The 19,762-nt window shown below is 36.2% G+C and overlaps 1 protein-coding gene across 3 annotated transcripts in view; it reads left to right on the top strand.

The window, feature by feature from the left end:
- Nucleotides 1-16,463, top strand: part of LOC145662782 (inositol polyphosphate-4-phosphatase type I A) — a 422,451-nt gene extending 405,988 nt beyond the window's left edge. For all 3 annotated transcript variants that reach the window (XM_081728656.1, XM_081728655.1, XM_081728657.1), the window contains one exon: nt 9,423-16,463. The gene's annotated coding sequence lies outside the window, so the exon portion shown is untranslated. The remainder of the gene's footprint in view (nt 1-9,422) is intronic.
- The last annotated feature ends 3,299 nt before the right edge of the window (nt 16,464-19,762 follow it).

Genomic DNA, 19,762 nt, shown 5'->3' with positions numbered 1-19,762 from the left:
TGTTACTCGTGGCTTGTGAAATACTCACAATAACATATTGTAATACATGTACATCCATGAACATATAAACAAGGGAGCGTATAGCCTGCTGGCCTCTATCTAGAATTTGAGAGAGTAAATAGTTTGTATTACAAGCAATATTTTCTAAAGTTAATTCTGCAGTAGTTTCTTTATTTCTTTACGTTTCCAACTTCCGATGAAAAAATAGGCCTAGTAAGTGATATGACACCTCAATGAATACCAGGATGATATAGTCTTAATGCGATTTCTTTACTTGTTTTTCTGGAACCGGGAGTCCCACAATAGTGTTCCCATTCGGGCCTGCATCTTCTAAGTCCATTAGATTACTTTTACCCCTTATTTTGAAGCAAGAAAACTTTAATTTTTTAACTTTGTGACTTCCCTCTGGAGCAACCACTACTTTTAATTATGTATTTGAAAGCATATTGTCCTGATAAAATACATTAAATATGAATATTTCTTAATTTAGGCCAAGTTTAAGAGTATTAAAACTGAAAATTTGAAAGTATGCGTTGATTATAGCCTGTATTTTGTTGAAACAATACCAAAGAAAATTAGAAGTTAATGAAAGCTCAATAAAGATGTTTATGAATGAAATTTACGTCATAACATCAGTTTGAGTCAAGAAGTTATGTGTAATACTTTCGAAAATGGTAAACATATTGTGGTTCTAGTTTTCAATTCATCTGTACATTTCCTTATGTATATTAAAAGCCGGTTCTTTAATGGCGTAACATAACGGAAAAATAGAACTTATAAGGTAATATTAAGAACTGCGTTAAAAGAGGAAATGTAATTATGTCAATTTACGAAGCTATCGTGAAATTTAGAATGTTTTGTGTTTGTTTGTTTGGAGCTTAATATTCTTTTTCATCAGTGAGGTTATATGAGATCTCGCTCGTCTGGAAGATGAGAATACTTACCACTTATTCACAGTGAATCAATATGAATAAGTGCCTGGCAACCCTTAGATATTTCGTCAGGTATGTGCTAATCTTCACGGTAATAAGATTTGATAAATCAGCAATGAAAATATTGTCAAACATCAAAATCGAGTTGTAACCAGGGGTAAAAATTGATCTGAAAAGGTTGGGAAACGCATGACGTCATGTCAGCAATTGTGCCTATCTTTGTCCACTATATTTTCTAGGAAGTGGAGGCAGGCCCGTATCCAGGGGGGTCTAGGGGGCCGGCCCCCTAAATTTTTGCGGGCCCCCTCTAAAATTTTCACGGTAGGCTTGCAAATGAACTATAATATAGTGATGAACTATAATATGGTTGGATCGGGCCCCCCCTAACTTCAGCCGGGTCCCCCTACAATTTTGGGCTGGCTACCGGCCTGAGTGGAGGGACGCCATAGATATTTTTGAAAGTGGGAGATGACGTCCCCCGTGTTTTCCTTCACTTTTAACTCTGGTTGCAACAAACGACACGCCATCGTTTCAGGGTAGCTTTCGAAAAAAGACTTTAATGAAAGGAGGTGTGTTATTATTATTATTATTATTATTATTATTATTATTGATGTTGAATTGTTATCTTTCTTTTTTTTAATAGCCCATTGACTTATATGAGGAAGTATTTTTCTTTTAAATAGACGAGATTTTACTCATTCAATTTTACTAATTTCTTCTTCTGGCCTATTTAAGGGTTCCTTGCTTTAAAAATATTCAATGTAATATTGTTTTAGTTTATATTGATATATATTTAAATTACATAATACAGTGGTTAAATTTCGCATAGAATACATTTAAAGATCTCAAGAAGAAGTAGTCAGTAAAATTAACTGGCTAAAATTCTTTGTTTCCTCATATAAATTAATGGGCTGAATAACCATTATGATGCAAGTTATCAACATTCCTAAGAGCTACTCTTGTTTATTGGGATTTAAAGAAGTTATAATTAAATAATACATAATTATTTCGCTCGACTTTTCTATGAACACAGCTTCATTAGTTGTTAGTAAATAAATTTCCTACTTCGGAAGGTCAAGTAGTTTCCTTATTCTATGATCTCGCACACGCGCACACAAAAAGCTTGGGTCATAGAAGTTGTTACTAAAACAACAAAAACGAATCCCTGCCTCAAATACCATCCTCTCATAATAGCCATGAAAAAGTCGGTTCTCTATCGAAAGGTGTTTGAAGTCCTCTGGACAATAAAATGCCAGCTCAGACCTCAAGAATGTGATTTTTCATTTTGTAAAGTTGTTTAATTCTTCCTTTACAATTCTGCACATGGAATGAATTTTTTTTTTTTTTTTTAACTCTAGAGCAAATTAGTCCACGTGAGTGTGAAGTGAGCGCGGGCTCGCACTCAACTGAGCTCACACTCACTTGCGCTCGCGCTCACCAGTCTCAACTGGACTCGCGATCACTAGCGCTCGCGATCACTTCTCCCAACTGGGCTCGCGCTCACTCGCGCTCGCACTCACTAATCTTATCTGGGCTCGCACTCACTCGGGCTCGCGCTCATCTCTCTCGACTGGGCTCGCACTCATTCGGGCTCGCGCTCATGTCTCTCGACTGGGCTCGCACTCACTCGGGCTTGCGATCACTTCTGTTAACTGAGCTCGCGCTCACTCGGGCTCGCGCTCACTAATCTCAAGTGGGCTCGGGCTCACTCGGGCTCGCGCTCACTTATTACAATGGGGCTCGGGCTCACTCGGGCTCGCGCTCAATTATTGAGCCCGAGTCCGGTTGAGCGTGAGTGTCGAGCTCACGAGCGTCGGGCTCGCGAGTTTGGACACCTATGATGCAGATGGCCGCGTTCCTTTCAGTATCTGGAACAGTTAGTACCTTTTTGAATCAAAAAGACAAGTCACTACCGTTTGACGTGGAGTACCACTTTATTTGTACCCCATCCATACAGGATTTAAAGTTTCTGCTTAGTTACATGCTCAAATGTGGTTTCTACGAAGCAAGTGGGTACGAGTTCGGGAAGGAAGAAAAGTAGTTTGCACAGGCCCTCAGTAAAAAATAGCATTACTAAAGCAAAATTACCATGTGTATTAAAAGTGTAATTATACATATATCAGTGCACAGTGCCGCTAAAGATATCAAAGTATTCAAAGTTCATAAATAGTCAAGTTACTGGGAAAATACAGCTTCAGCGTGACAAAATAACATATTTGAATTTGTGGGTTATCACCATAGTTTAGAAATGAACTAAAGTAATTCAGTTGCAGATAGGATGATGGGTTTTGATGAATCTTTCGGCCAATTTTTCATAGGCGAAATACTTACTTGCTGGTGGTTTTATTGTATATTTTTGTTTAAAACTTGTTTAAGCTGCAAATATGGAGTTCAGGAAAATACGAGAGTACACTTACGTAAATTAGTTTTCGTAAATGTGGTGGATATATTTGCGTTTTTTGTTTTTTTTTTTTAACAAAGATTTTGGAGGTGTATTTGAACAGTATATTGTTTACGTTTCCGCAAACAATGTATTTAAACAGGTTGAAGGTTTAGCAATGGATAGTCCACCATTGCTTCACTATCATCAAAAGTTTTACAGAATGAATGATTTAGATTTATTAGATATTAAATGTTTGTAGATGACGTAATTTTGATTTATGAAAATAATGACTCAAATGACCTGCTTCGAAAACTCAGTAACATAAAACAGAAGATTGAAATTTACTGTGTAAGAAATCTAACGTTGCGGGCCGCGGTGCTTCAGTGGCGGAGCGTTCAGCTCTGGTGCATGGGGTCTTGGTTCGATCCCAGCTCGCGCCAAGTGAGCTTTGTGGTGGACAAATACTGTGTTTGTGTGGATTTTCTCGAAGTTCCCCAGTTTCCTCATACTTTCTTCCTTCCATCATTTCATTCATTTCTAATCATCACAGTCTCCTTTAGCCTAGCCGGCATAACTGTGGGACGTAAAACTTAAATATTTCATTTAATTTCATTTTCAAATCTAACGTTGGTTTGATTTTTCTAGACCACTACATTTACAAATTAAAGAAGTTCCAAACAAAAATTAAGAGAAAACCAAAAGCAAGCGAGTACTTCGTTCATCAAAAATCGATACATTTGTAATTGGTAAATACTTATGTCTGGAAAATGTATTTTAAAGAGCGTTCAGAACACAAAAAATTGGATACAAGAAGATAACATTCCAAAATAGAAGGAATATGCTTGGGATTATTTCAAGAATCCTCGAAAGTTAGAAACAAGAAGTGTTTCTGTTTACTATTAATACCAGAGGTTTCACTTAAACTAAAGAAATTGATATATATATATATATATATATATATATATATATATATATATATATATATATATATATATATATATATATAATCTGGTTTCGAAACTGCAAACAATTTTGAAAGAAAAATTATTTGGTTTCAAGAAATCATTTTTCGTATGCATGTGGTTCCAGGTTCCGGTTCTCGGTGGCAGAGCACAAAGTTTAATTTCACAGTCGTTCATTTTTATTAATTGTCCGTCTCCTTTAGTCTAAAGGACATGACGTGGAACAATAAAAAAAAAAAAAATCATTTTATCCACTTTCGTTTTCTGGTGTTAAAGCAATTGTGTTCATGTGACAAGTGTTCAGTGGCATAACAAAGAGAAATATGTGTCTTAGGGTGGCGGAACATTTAAAGGGTCATGAAATGGGAGGATCCAATGGTAATGGGGCTATCAAGACACCACAGAACACAGGCTACATCGTGAAAGAGGTTCCAGTTTTTCATAAGAGCTCTTCTCATATCGATAGACGAGTCTTCGAATTTTTCTTTGTAGGGACCATTTCCGGCATTGAACGTATATAAAAGCACAATGGGAAGAGTTGTAACAACCTCATCATTAACTATACCAATCAGTAATCGGAATTACATAAAATAAAAAAAAGAAAATATGGATTGCTCTATAAAAATACTTGTTAGGTTAAGAAAATTAGTTTACCAAAATATGTTATTAACAAACGAATGCGCAACATAATTGGTTGTCTTACAAGGAGGAGTCATCATAAGTCTTGCAATATTCGGTACACAGAATATCTGTATCTATTATAATACAGTGAAAGAAGGTTAACATTCAAACTACAGCCCCTTGTGTTAGACAGTCTGCATCCACCTTCCTGCCAATTTCTCGATTCCACTTTAATACCACACATTGTCCTTAGTGTGAAAGAAGTCAGTTATTGCTGTTTTCACCTCCTGGTGGTTGGTGAAGCATCGTGATTCCAGGAAGTGCATCATCGGCCGAAACAGGTGGTAATCCGAAAGGGCAAGGTCTGGATTATATGCCGGGCGTGGCATCAGTTCGATAACCTAAAGTTCCATTTTTGTTGCGTTTTTCCAACGGAGTGTGGTTTTGTATTATCATTTTTCTGCTGAGCGCGCTTTTTGTTTACCGATGCTGGATATTTGTAGCTAGTGCAACATACATCCGTTAGGAAACGAACAGTGAATTACTCTCAATAGTCCCACCGCACACAGAGTATGACTTTATGTTCGAGAATGCCCTGCTTGATGACGGATTCTGGAATTTAGCGCTTTCTCAGCTATTGTTTTAATACATTCGGATTTTGGAAAGAATACCTACTTTTCGTCGCGTCGCATCTGACAATCCGTTCCAGGAAACGCACTTCACATGGATTTTACAGCAGTTGTCGGCATAAATTCACCCTCTGGGTCTAGCTGTGATCAACTCAGGTAACACAATGCGGCAGCTCCTGATTGTTTTCGCGAGCCCGTGAGATAATGCACTACAGCGGACTGGGATATGCCGAGTTGGTTTGACAATCGTTATATGCTGGTGGATGGATTTTCCTCAATGGCGTGTCGCATGACCTCAATCTGTTACATGGGGCGGCCGGGCCCTGGCTGATCTTTTACATCCTTACAACCTGTCCAAATTTCTAGAACTGCCACAGCGTTATGCTCGAATTCGTAGTCATACAGTAACATTCATCATCACTGGCAAAAAAACAGGCTGAAGATACTAACGGAGTGGCGCCCTCTGTGTTAAATACTCCGCTTGCCACACTACCTCTTGGGCTATTTATGGTCGATTACGGCGTATACACGCGCTTGCTGTTTGAGTTGTGGAAATATTGCAAGACTTAGCAACTTAACATTGCAGTATGTTTCAGATTTTGTGTACAGTGATTGAAAGTCTCAGGGAAGAACACTCCGATGCTCTGTTGCTTTTAGAAACAATCTTGACCTTTTGTTTCTTTACTGTTTAAAAATAATCTTTAAGATCAGAAATGAAGGAACCAGTTTTAAGTTGATAAGGTTTTGTTTTTGGGAACTTGATTTCCAAACAAAAAGTATAATACCAAAACGTAGGGAAAATTCTTACAGTATAGTTTAACATTGCAGTTAAAGTGAGTGAAAGCGTGAATTAAAATAATAATAATAATAATAATAATAATAATAATAATAATAATAATAATAATAATAATAATAATAATAATAATAATAAAATTTCGGAATTCTGTCTTCTTTAAAAGTAACAACGAAGGATACTCGTGATCATACGTTTATACAGTTAAAAATATCATATATCGTTGACATACATAAGCACGCAGGTTTCCCTCCAACCTGGAAAATCTGGAAAAACCAGGAAATTCAGCTTACTTGTAAAAAGGTTCTGGAAAAGTCAGGGAGTTTCATGGAAAGTGAAAAATCCTGGAAAAATTAGGGAATATTAAGTACGGATTTCTGCTTCTCAGCACCTATTTCTCTTGTTTTTCTCAGCTATTTGGTAGAGGATGTTTTATAAAATAAATTAATTTATTCTGCAAAATTTTTCAACTTACACGCACATTGTTTACATGTACAGTCCGCAGCAAAAACCTGCAACATGACCATATAAGTTTATTGTGAAACGACGAAGTCTTTTGCTCCAAAATAAGTGTGCAGGGGAGGACGCCGAGGTTTCTCCTGGCGTGATTTGTGTCACATAGACGTTATGTTGATTCCCTGGGCTGTTACGCGTAGTTTCACAATAAACTTACATGCTCATGTTGCAGGTTTTTTGTTGCGGACTGTACATCTATCGTAGATGAGGAACCCCTGACTAAAGAAAAATACAGTTACTTTCTCACATTCTATATGGACTTCGGAATTAGTAATCGAGACTTAGAAAAAACGGGAAAAAACAAAGAATTTGTGCTTGTTAAATAAGTGGGAACCCTAAACACGGCTTGTCATTCATCCAACTGTTTTCTAGTCTCTCGACAGCGTTTTCTCTTCACAGAATCCAACATAATAAGGATCATCGTAGAGAACTATTCCCAAGTCTTTACCTTACCGCTCATTAACATAGTTCTTACAAATTGAATGATCATAATGAATTGTATAATTAAGATGTTAGACCTAATTTAGTTCTTTCGATTAATCACTCATTTGCTAGAAACAAAATTAAATGTTTAGTTTTGTCACACTAGATAATATTTAACGTTTCACTTCTAGGCGTAATGCCAGAAAAAATAATAAAACACTGCAAAAGATGATTTATTATTGCATATTTTCTGTTGTTCATGTATAGTGTTCTCATCTCTGAAAGTATCACCGTCACTGTCACTTTTAAATTACACTAGTTAACAATTTTAAACTTTTTGTTTGTTACATGAGAAAAATCACCTGATCTTAAAGGAACTTTTTGCGCTCAATTCGAATATGCACTCGGTTTCTCTCCATCACGTACAGTTTTCCCGTAACAGGGATTTTCGGGAAATTCCCTCAAAAATTTTCCTTTTTCAGATATTTTATTCCCCTAGCTCCTGTTCCCTTACATATAGTAACATAGAAATTATACCTAAGTATACCTTGATTTATATTTAATAAACCCTAAAAGTTTCGTAAAAATCGCTTTGTTCTTTCTAGAGAAATAAATATATTTGTATGTATACTGTGTGCACTGTTTATTGCACCTGATAGTAATGCTTTCAGATCTCCTGAGTTGGGGTAAAAACGATTTGCTTTATTACTACAAACACAGACATAAAAATGAATATTTACAATAGTCAACAACACACTTGTATTGCTCTCTGTAAATTAGAAACGTGTATAAAAATAGAATTTACTTCCAACGTATATTTTTTTAAACGTACAGTATATGTATATCTTAATACACATATATACAATTCTCCAAGGTAGTTGGTATTTTATTAGGACTGCAATGCGGTTACACGAAGTACCAATGTTTTTTATGTTTATGGGATAGCCGAGCTGATGACAAACATTATGAAGTGAAGGAATGGGAACCTAGAGTGAATTACGTACCTGGAGAATGCAACGTCAAATACGCTCCTTTGGTAGATCCTAATAAGATATTACTACCGCCATTTCATATCAAGTTAGGACTTATGAAAAACTTTGTCAAAGCCATGGACACATCTGGTGAAGGTTTCAAGTATTTGCGAGATAAGTTCCCTAACCTGAGTGATGCTAAGATTTCAGTGGGAGTGTTTATTGGTCCCCAAATTAGGAAATTAATGCTTGATGATAGCTTTGACAGCAAGTTAAACAGTGCTGAGCTAGCTGCCTGGACAGCATTTAAGTGTGTTGTGCGCAACTTTCTGGGCAATAACAAAGCTGGGAGTTACACAGAAATCGTACAGGACATGATACAGAAATACAAAGAGTTGGGTTGTAGGATGTCTTTAAAAATCCACTTTTTGCACTCCCACCTCAGCTTCTTTCCTGCTAACCTAGGTGCTCTCAGCGACGAACAGGGGGAAAGATTCCACCAAGATATAATGGCAATAGAGAAAAGGTACCAGGGACGATGGGATCCTTCAATGATGGGTGACTATTGTTGGGGTCTTGTTAGAGAATGCAACATTTCTTACAAAAGAAGGAAGTAGTGTACGTTTTTGTAACCCAATGGAAGTTTCATATATTGTGATAGTTTTGATTGTCTTTTCATGACCTTTTGGTACATTTGTATTATTGTTTATTGTAAATTGTCACACTTGTAAATTATATTGTATTATATTTTATATATGTGTTTGTGGTAATAAAGCAAAACGTTTTACCTCAACTTAAAAGATCTGAAAGCATTACTATAAGGTGCAATAAACAGTACATACAGTATACATACAAACATTTATTTCTCTAGAAAGAATAAAGCGATTATTACGAAACTTGGAGGGTTTGTTAAATATGAATCAAAGTATACTTAGGTATAATTTCTATGTTAGTATATGCAAGGGGACAAGATCTTGGGGTGTAAAATAAACGAAAAGGGAATTTTTTAGGGATTTTCCCGAAAATCCCTCTGTTACGGGAAAATCGTACGTGATGGAGAAAAACCGAGTGCATATTCGAATTCAGCGCAAAAAGTTCCTTTAAGAACAGGTATTTCCTTTTATGTAACAAAACCTTTGTTAACTAGTGTTATAGTTGACATTAAACTCATCTTACTAATCTTGTATTTCAGTGAATGTTATAGAACAAATACGGAGGATAACATAGGAATCCGCAATATGACCTCCAGCTGGATTGTATGAATATGAACAAACTTGAATTGGAGACTTGAAAGAGCAGCTTTTCATTGCCTGTTTTTACTTTGAAAACCTAAATATGTACACAGTTACCTGCGAGGGATGAGTAACTCCTTGCACTCTTCTCTAGAATATGAGAGTGTTTTCCTCTTACTTCATAGCAGAGCAGTTCAAATAAATCATGGACAAGTGGAAGTTCCTCATAACACACTCCGACTTCATTTAATTGCGTATTGAATTCTTATTCTAAATTATGTTTCAGAGACGTGAGGTTAAGTGTGTGGAAATAATTAAATATCTAATTGCAGTAATGGAAAGTAGTACAGTTCAACGTTTTCAATCACATGGTGAAAACTTATTTATTATTCGTAACCCTTTTATATTCCTATAAATATTTAATCAATTGATATGTGAATCTTTCGTATGCTTTGCACCTCCCATTTAGTTCGAAAGTATCAAACTGCGTTATGAATGTGTAGCATGTAGAGAAACTAAGAATACTATTTGTCAATAGTAAAACGCAAGCTTTCAGTTATACCATTGAGTTCGTAATTAATAAATTGATAATAGATTGAAATATAAGAACCTTTTCATCACCGAGGACAGACTCTTAAAAGTGGAATCCGTACTGCTACGCGTGATTGTATTCAAGATTCGAAGCCGGGAAAAGACACACCCAAAGTACACACTAGGCAGTTGACCAGAAGGTTAAATTGTTTTAGATGCAGAATTAAATCTTTGTCGAATTTACATACTCTTGTTTTGTATTTCTCTATTTCTCGATGCTGTATAGAACCTGATTTTGTTTTTAAACCCAAAGTCAAATGCATAGTTGTACAATGATAAATATAAAAAAATTTTCAGTCATTTCATCTTTGTTAAAATAGGTTTGACACGCAGCATTTTGTTACATTCATTCATCGAAAATGTGAATACGCAATGTGAGACAGATAGTAAATTTAATGGAAAGTAGATTATACTTCAGGTAATTATTGTTTTAATTCAGCTGTTTCAAACCTACTAATATCACGTTACATATGGGTGTATTACTGGTCGTAGATTCAAAAGCTAGTCACAGGAACCAGCAGACATAAATATCGATTGAGAAATTGCATGGTTTCTAAAACAGCATTAACTCTTAATTGGCATCTGCTCATTTTTATGATAAGAGACGGGAATAAAATGCAGAGTTAAAAGTTGTATCATAGAAATACGATGTCAAGAACACAACTGTTGCGAAGGTTAGATTGAATATTATCGTACAAAATGTTGTTTTAATAGAATTTGAGACATTCTGTGATTGTTTTGTGATAGCTTTACAAATGTAGGAGTTATGTTGATGTTTCACAATTTTAAATTTAATATCTATCCTGACCAATAATATGTACAACGAGAGTAGTTATGTTGATATTTTACAATTCGTAACCTAATATCCATCCTGAACAATAACATGTACTGCAAGAGTAGTTACATAATTATATTCATTTGGTAAAGTCTAAAGGTAGTATAATATAATTTTAGTAGTGGTCATTATGTGTTATTGTATTGACTACTAGTTAAGTCCTGTAGGATGCATATGAGCTAACAAATCTGGCGCACTTATACATAAGAATCTACGTTTTCTGTATTAATTGACGATGAGTGAAACGAAATTTGTTTCACTGATTTGCAGTGGAAAGCCAATTAGATTCACGATTGACAACGGGGTTGTCGTCTCGGCTATTCAATTCAGTGAAGGCTAGTTTACTAGAACCATATGAGTGCGTTAAAAGAATGCAGATTGGTCTTCTATTAAAACTCAGTATATTAGTCTATAGGCTTTTATTTTTCCAAAGATGATGAAGAAAATAAGTAGTTTGCATTGTTATAATTCTGCAAGAAGGCCAGCACATAACAACATCAAATATGGATTGGTAGAGATAATGTTAATTGCGGAGGTGCTCTTAGCGATATTGTTGAAAAATGAAATGAAATCTTTCAGTTTAACATCTCACGATTATGCCCGTTAGGCTAAGGGAAACGATTATTTAGGCAAGTGAATGATGATGAAAAAACTAGTGGAATGAGAATGTGAGAGGAAATGGAAGTACCCGAGAAAACCCACGGACACAGTGTTGTCCACCAACGATAGTGTCGAGTTTTGTATTCATGCAACATCAGGACGTCAATTCGCTAACGGCAAAGCTTCGAATATGAATTTTATCAAGTACTTGTCAGTTTTTCAGATTGAAAATGGCTTTAAATTTTGAACATCATATAGCAATCTCTGATTGCTGATATTAAAGCTGGAGATTGGAAGTTACACGACACATACTAGTTTTACGTTACATGATAATCGTAGTACAGGACGTTACATCTTATTCCAAATCTTCTTAACAGATTAATTGCAATAAATGGCATTCTAGTACTATACTCAGGCCAGTGACGCGAATACATCGTGCTACAATAGAAATACATATAAAGTTTTAACATAAACTAATTAGAAGGAAGGCATTTTTAGTATAAGTGTTAAAACGTGAAATTTCAGAAAATTATTTTATCTGGATGATGGTACTTTGGGAGGTTCCCCACAATCCGTCTTTCAGGATGTGAATATTTTATTAGCAGAGTCTAAACGCATTGGTTTAGAAGTTAATCCTTCTAAATGTGAACTGTTTTTCACATCTGAAGAAGTGGACACCACTATTGTATCAAAATTTCAACAGCTTCTTCCTGGACTTCGAACAGTTAATGCGAACCAGTTATTTCTTCTAGGTGCTTCACTGCATGAAACAGGTTACGAACTAGCTTTTAATGAGCACCTAAATCAGCTTAAAACTGTAATTGAAAGGTTAAAAATTTTACCATCTCACTTGGCATATTTCCTTCTAAAAAATTGCATGGGTATGCCAAAGTTACAATATTTTCTTCGAACTACTCCAACATGGTATATGCCATCTCTACTTCTCCAAATGGATGCCTGCCTGAAAAGAGCATTAGAGTCTATCGTAAATATATCTATGAATCAGATACAATGGACACAAGCTAGTCTTCCAATTCGTTTCGGAGGTTTGAATATCCGCAGAGTCTCCGACCTCAGCCTTCCAGCTTTTATTTCCTCGTGTTATGGGGTGAGACCTCTCATCTCCAACATTCTTAACATTTCCGTTGATGATGTGGTCATTCATCACTTGATAGAGGCAATTGACGTATGGAAGTTCTTATTTGGACAAGATATACCATCCACATTGGAAGTACAGAAAAACTGGGACAAAATAATCTTAAAATCAATTATTGAACAAGAGCTATTCTTGGATAATGTATTTGATATAGCTCGCTTTAAGGCCTTACAAGAAAAAGAATCTGGCGCATGGTTGCAATCAATTCCATCGAGGAATATTGGAACTTTCATGGATAACAATTCTTTTCGTCTTTGTGTTGCTCTACGCCTTGGCATGAACATGTGTAAAAAATTTACATGCATTTGTCGGGAGCAAGTCAATGAAAAGTGTTTGCATCCATTGAGCTGTCCCAAAAGCGCAGGCAGAGTGTCCCGTCACGCTGAATTAAATGATATCCTAAAGCGTGCTTTGGCCAGCATAGACGTGCCTTCAATTTTAGAACCATCAGGTTTATCAAGGGATGATGGGAAAAGACCAGATGGAATCACGTTAATCCCCTGGGAAAATGGGCAATGTGTAGTATGGGATGTCACTTGTGTTGATACTTTTGCAGCTTCTCATATCGTATCAACATCTAAGGAAGCTGGAAGTGCGGCAGAAACAGCGTGCAGACGAAAACATTTAAAATATAAATGCTTAAAAGAAGACCATTTTTTCATTCCCTTTGCTGTTGAAACAATGGGTGTTTTCAGCAAAGAGGCAAAGAATCTAGTGAAAGAAATAGGTTCACAGCTGGTTGTGAAAACAGGAGATCCGCGGAGCAAACAATTTTTAATACAGAGACTCAGTTTAGCAATTCAGCGGGGAAACGCAGCTTGCATTTTTAAATCATTCCCCTCTGCTCCTATTATGGAAGAAGTTTTTTATCTTAAATAGTTAATCCGTTCCACGCTAGCCACATCTACCATCAAGTACTGTTATATGAAGTATCTCTGGGAGGTGTGTTTGGATTTTTTCTTGGAGCCAGTCTAATAAGTGTCGGAGAATGTGTGTATTTCTTCCTTATCAAACCATGGGTTTTGATCTGCTGTCGAAGGTGAAATTCTTCAGCTGTAAAGAAGAACACATACTTGGAATTTACTTTTTGAGATATAAACTCTATGTAAAGCAAAAATGAGGATGATGTGCAAACACCCAACCTTAAAACAATGAACTTACAAGTGTACTTTTGATTGTAACCATCTGTACTTATAAAAATGGTACAGACTAAAATCCAAGTTGTCTACTGCCTGTATAAAATTTGTATGATACATACATTGTAACAATATAAAACAATTTAGTATATTATCTCCGACTAATGTAATAAAGTACATATTACAATTGGTGTAAAGCATGTAGAAATTAATAAAAAAAATAATTCTTAAAAAAAAAAAAGAAATACCAATAATTGTTTTTTGATATAAGGTAGAAGTATTTCTTAATCATTATACAATTCTTTCACATGCTTCAGAAAAATATGTCGAAAATAAGGCAGGCAACAGTGGCAAATTAAACTATCTGTAGTGAAAATGATTAAAAAGATAAAGGCATGATAATTTACAGAAGTTAGAATAGTAGTTAACTATAGAGAACCATATGACATTTGCGCGAGATTACATCGTTACATGACAATGAGACAATATGAACTTTTCCTTCCTAACTTACTCCCGCAGCTACCATATCAGACATTTGATTTTTAATTTGAGGAGAAACTTAAGTTAATATGGAACGAGTATGCAAATTGAAAATGCATATGAGTTATTTTCCTTTATTCTTAAATTGTCACCAGCACTTTCTTATCATTATTTTAGGTGTCTGTTTTTACATTAATACTAATGTCAATTCTTACTGATAACAAAAAGCAGGCTCAACTTCGTGCGAATTCACTTTACCGAAGGATCCGTTTGATACTTCGTAAGAAGTACAGAGTATTCCACCACAAGAAACCACCATAAACATTAGACTCGAGAGGGGAGTTTATTTGTGTGTGCTCTGTTGAAGAAGAAACAAAAGAATCCTCTAAAATTGAAGGAAAATATGTTTTCCCATCTTAAAAGTTAATAAAACATAACTTAGCTCTTCTTCTATTTATGTATCTTTTAATTCACATTTCCTGATTACATGTCTGTTGTGAGCCAGTGTTATCACTGTTGTCTCGAAGAAATTTCTTGGTCACATTCGTCCCATCTACGCGTAGGTCTTCCGAATCGTTGTTTTCCGATTCGATTTCCAGTTAAAATTTTGAAAACGTTCCTACTTTCTTTCATTCTAGCTATATAATCTGCCCACCTGAGCAGAGCACTTGATGACCTGTCCTAAGCAGAGGACTTGATGACCCTAACAATCTTCGTTAAACAGCTCAGATATATAATTACAGAAATATATATATATATATATATATATATAATATATTTTTCCCTACCAGCGGTTTATTCATCTCTTCTCTGTTTGAATATTTTCATTGAGGTTTTGGAAACCTATGTCTGTGTCAACGAATTAGCCTCTTAATTCGTACGTGTTTACATTACTAGCCAGTTTCGTTTATATATATATATGTTTTAATATCTTCGGTGGTAATTGCGGTGATGAAGCGTTTCGCATATGAATATCCTGTCGTTAGTCTGTTTATTTTCTCGTTAAATTTGGTCTTACTTTACCTGCGTGTAGTTACTTCGATTATCATTATCTCAGGGTTATTGTTTTTCTAGTCCATTAGTTTCGTAAATCGATTTCGACTTACCAGTGTCGAAATACTGAATCATAAATTATGTGTATAATTTTCATGTTATTTATATTTTAAAAGGAGGTTCTAACAAATTCTGTATGGTAAGAATTTGAAATTACATTTACTTGCCATGAGGAAAACAACACTGTACTACTTTCTAAATGAGTAACAGGGTATGTAGATACTTCATGCCATCTGAAACCTTTGTAAAAATGATGCATAAGATATATATATATATATATATACAGTATGGAGCTAAATTCGTTGTACAAAAGCAGAGGAGTGATTCCTGAGAATAAAAAAAAAAATTTAAAAAAAAAAGTTCCAATAAACATAGGGCGAAAACCCCATCGTTTACATCTTATAGGCTGTCGAAAACATGAAAAAATGAATTCTAAAGGTCCATAGCTCCAAAACTATAGGACCTACTGTAGTCGGGTCAAGACTCCACTTAGGAACTAGTATGTGCTCTATCCAAAAATACATGTTTTAGAATCCTAAGGTACTTACGCAACAATTTTTGTAAAGGTAGTTGGAGAGGACTCTATATCATAGGCCCGTAGTCAAACTCCCTCTATAAAAATTGTTGTGGAAGCACCTCAGAATTCTGAAACACGCATTTTTGGATAGGAACATACTAGTTCCTAAGTAAAATCTTGACCCGACTACAATAGGTCCCATAGTTTTGGAGCTATGAACCTTTAAAATTCATTTTTTCATGTTTTCGGCAGCCTATAACACGTAAACGATGGGGTTTTTGCCCTATGTTTATTGGAACTTTTTAGTTTGTTTTATTCTCAGGAATCACTCTTCTGCTTTTGTACAACGAATTTAGCGCCATACTGTATATATATATATATATATATATATATATATATAGTAAAAATTAGTGTACAGTAATTGTAAATATTAAAATTTTTAATATATTAGATATATATGTAATACAAAGAAATATTCAAATAGTAATATGGTTGTGAAATGTATTATTTGAATGTAAGTAATGTAAATCATGTTCTGTAACAAAGTAAACACTTTTATAGTAGTAGAGCTACTATAAAACAATCGATGTAATTTTTTTAATGCAAATATAAATTATAACTAAGTAGTAGTTACTACATTCTATTTGATTAATAAACATTTGCTGTATAAACGAATATATATATATATATATATATATTACCTCATGCAGTATCATTATTGCTTTGACTACTAGCAAGAGAAGAGCAGGCAAATATTCACGGCCATGCCTCATTCGTCGACTTTTCCCTCTTCCTGTCTTCTACTGTCTCAGCATGTTTAAACTATTTTAATTTCATAACAAAAGTTATTGAGCGAAAGGGGGGGGGGGGATAAAATTGCGTAGCAGAGAAAATCGTTTTATTGATTTTTTTTTTTCCTCCACTACACATGAATTCCAAGAGTGGCGACAAAACTGGAAAATCAAGTAAAACCATAGAATTTCGATTTGCGAAGAATGAAAATTTTCAGACGGTTTCAGATGTAGTTGAGTGCTTGTATTTAATTTGCAACTTCAAAGTTAGAAACTTATCTGTGTTTTCGACTGACGATGTGTAACAAACTTATGTTTTGGAGCTGTGCCCATTATCTTTTGCTTTTCGTTTATGCAGTGGAATATCATACTGGTGAATCATCCACAAAATGCAATTGGATCAACGATGCAGTGGTAAATTCATTTTCTACACGCGTAATTCCAACCTTATTCGCTTTTCATTCCTATTATTTTCGATTTCATCGGAATCTCTTTCGAGCATTAAATAATGGTAGCTTGTAACACAGACGAAAGAATTTTGAAATACAGTTACTGGTATTTGAACTTCTGTAATCATAATCATAATTTATCGCATCTATTCATCATCATATAACCAAATTGAACATGTCAGTTTTAAATACAAAGAGTACTAGGAAATTTTTGCAATACAGTTTGATTTAATTTTTTCAAAATAATTTCCACCACATTCAATACACCTGCTGTTCATCCTCCGAAACTAATCGTTAAACCAGGTCTACCAAGTTTCACTAGAGAGTAATTCATACTCGTCCCAAGCCCTCACAAAATCCTTATCATTGGAAAATAGCATCCCTTTCAGCTTCATTTTTGAATAGTACAAAGTCGCAGGAAACAAGGTATGAATTGTATGGAGGGTGCTCAAGAAGTTTCAGTCCTCTAGTGGTCAAATATTCGGGGCAAACTTTCGCGGGGTGACCTGGAGCATTGTCGTGATGGAGGAACCAGGTGTCCATTCTTGAATTTGGTCGTAGGTTCTTCATAGATTCGATGACCTTAGTCAGCAGTGTTTAGTGTACCACTTAGCTGTGTGTCCAAAACGACACGCTCTGCAATTGTACTCGATTTGGAAAATACAGTTACCATTTTCTTTTTACTGATCGGGATTTTCTGACAGGTACAGGTATATAATTATCATCAAAGACTCATACTTTGTCCTGAGTCTTGGTTGACACATCACAATAGTGCAACCAAATCTCATCTGTCACAGTGTTGTTCACATATCGAGATTGTTCCTTATCAGACATTTGCCGCATCTCCCGCCACACGTCGTGAAATCTGCTCTTCAGTCAGACTATGCGGCACCCAAAGACAGACAATTTCTTCACGTGTGATCATGCAGAATCGAACGAATTGCTGGTAATTTAGGCTAAGATATCCTCAGTCTTTTGGTAGGTAACTCGCATGTATTCGTCAAGCATTTTCCTAACAGCAGTAATGTTTTCTTCCGTAACTGATGTTCGCGGCCTTCCCGTCATCTCAGCGTCCTGCATAGTGAAGTTTCCCATTTGGAATTTTCTGTACCACCTGAATATAGTCGTACGATGTGGACAGACATCACCCAGTGCAAGAGTCATTTTTTCTAAGCACTGGTGTACATTTAAACCACACACGAAGTTATACCACAAAACTGTCCATATCTCATTTCGTAACCGAGATGACATAGCAAGCACTTTAGACTACCAGTGCTAATGAATAACTCAGTTCATCGACGTGGCGCAGCGGTTACTGTCAAAATATAAACATGTCTCGGCATGCACCAGAAAGCAGACTCCTGCAACATACGGTTGCGTCTTATTGCAAAACTTTCGTAGTACTCTTTGTATATACATAAACATACATACAATTATTACATATAGATTCACTAATTTACCTTACTATGCATTTAATTTTACCCATTGAACATATCCTTCAACGGAATAAAAGCATTTTTATACACGATGGAAGCAGATTGTATAATAGAGTACCTTTGTCAGTAACTGATTTATTGTATATGTTTGTTCTATGTGTACAGGGTGTGATTGAAAAGTACCGGAACTTTTCCCGCCGCGCGGCTCCCTGGCGTTCGAAAAATGTGAGGGGTGGGGGAAAATGTGCGCGGGACCTTCCTCTTTCAAGCGGAACTTGGCCCAGTGCGCTGCGAGCAGCGGTTGAGAAAGCATCGCTGTCCGCGCGAACGTCGTTTTGGTCGTCGGTCACGTTTTTTGAGCGCCGAAAATGGAGTCAAAGATTGACCAACGCTACGCCATCAAGTTTTGTGTCAAACTAAAAAAGACGTTCACCGAGACCCAGGACCTGCTCAAGGAAGCCCTTGGGGAAGATGTGATGTCCCGTACTCGGATCTTTGAGTGGCACAAGGTCTTCAGGGAAGGCCATGAGGACGCCGATGACGAACCACGCTCTGGGAGGCCGTCGACGTCGAAAACCAAAGAAACGTCGACCGAGTTTGCGAATACCTGAACCTGGACCGTCGGACAACCCACCGGGAGATCAGCGAAGAACTTAATTTGACATACTATGCAGTGCAAAAAATTGTGACTGAAGAATTGAACATGCGGAAGGTGTGCGCCAAACTGGTCCCCAAGGTGTTGACCGAGGAGCAAAAAGAACTGCGAGTGAAAATGAGTCGTGAAGTGCTGGATTGTGTGGAAGCCGGCGAAGAGTTATTAGACAGTGTGATCAGTGGTGATGAAACATGGTGCTACGAGTACGACCCCTCGGTGAACTTGATGGCGTAGTGTTGGTCAATCTTTGACTCCATTTTCGGCGCTCAAAAAACGTGACCGACGACCAAAACGACGTTCGCGCGGACAGCGATGCTTTCTCAACCGCTGCTCGCAGCGCACTGGGCCAAGTTACGCTTGAAAGAGGAAGGTCCCTCGCACATTTTCCCCCACCCCTCACATTTTTCGAACGCCAGGGAGCCGCGCGTGTGTTGTATCCGTGAATGTCATTGTTAGCAATAAATTGACTACAATATTTTTTCATATATGTTATTGTTTCAAACAAATATGAATATTCCTATTATTGAGGGAAGAGTCATTATTTCAAGTTTCTTAATAACATTTCTGCAAGTAGAGTTCCATTCTACTCCTGCCAGCATCG

This window comes from Thermobia domestica, chromosome 10 (assembly GCF_964235325.1).
Source record: "Thermobia domestica chromosome 10, izTheDome1.hap1.1, whole genome shotgun sequence".
Lineage (NCBI taxonomy): Eukaryota > Metazoa > Arthropoda > Insecta > Zygentoma > Lepismatidae > Thermobia > Thermobia domestica.
This window is presented reverse-complemented; position numbering and strand designations above follow the sequence as displayed.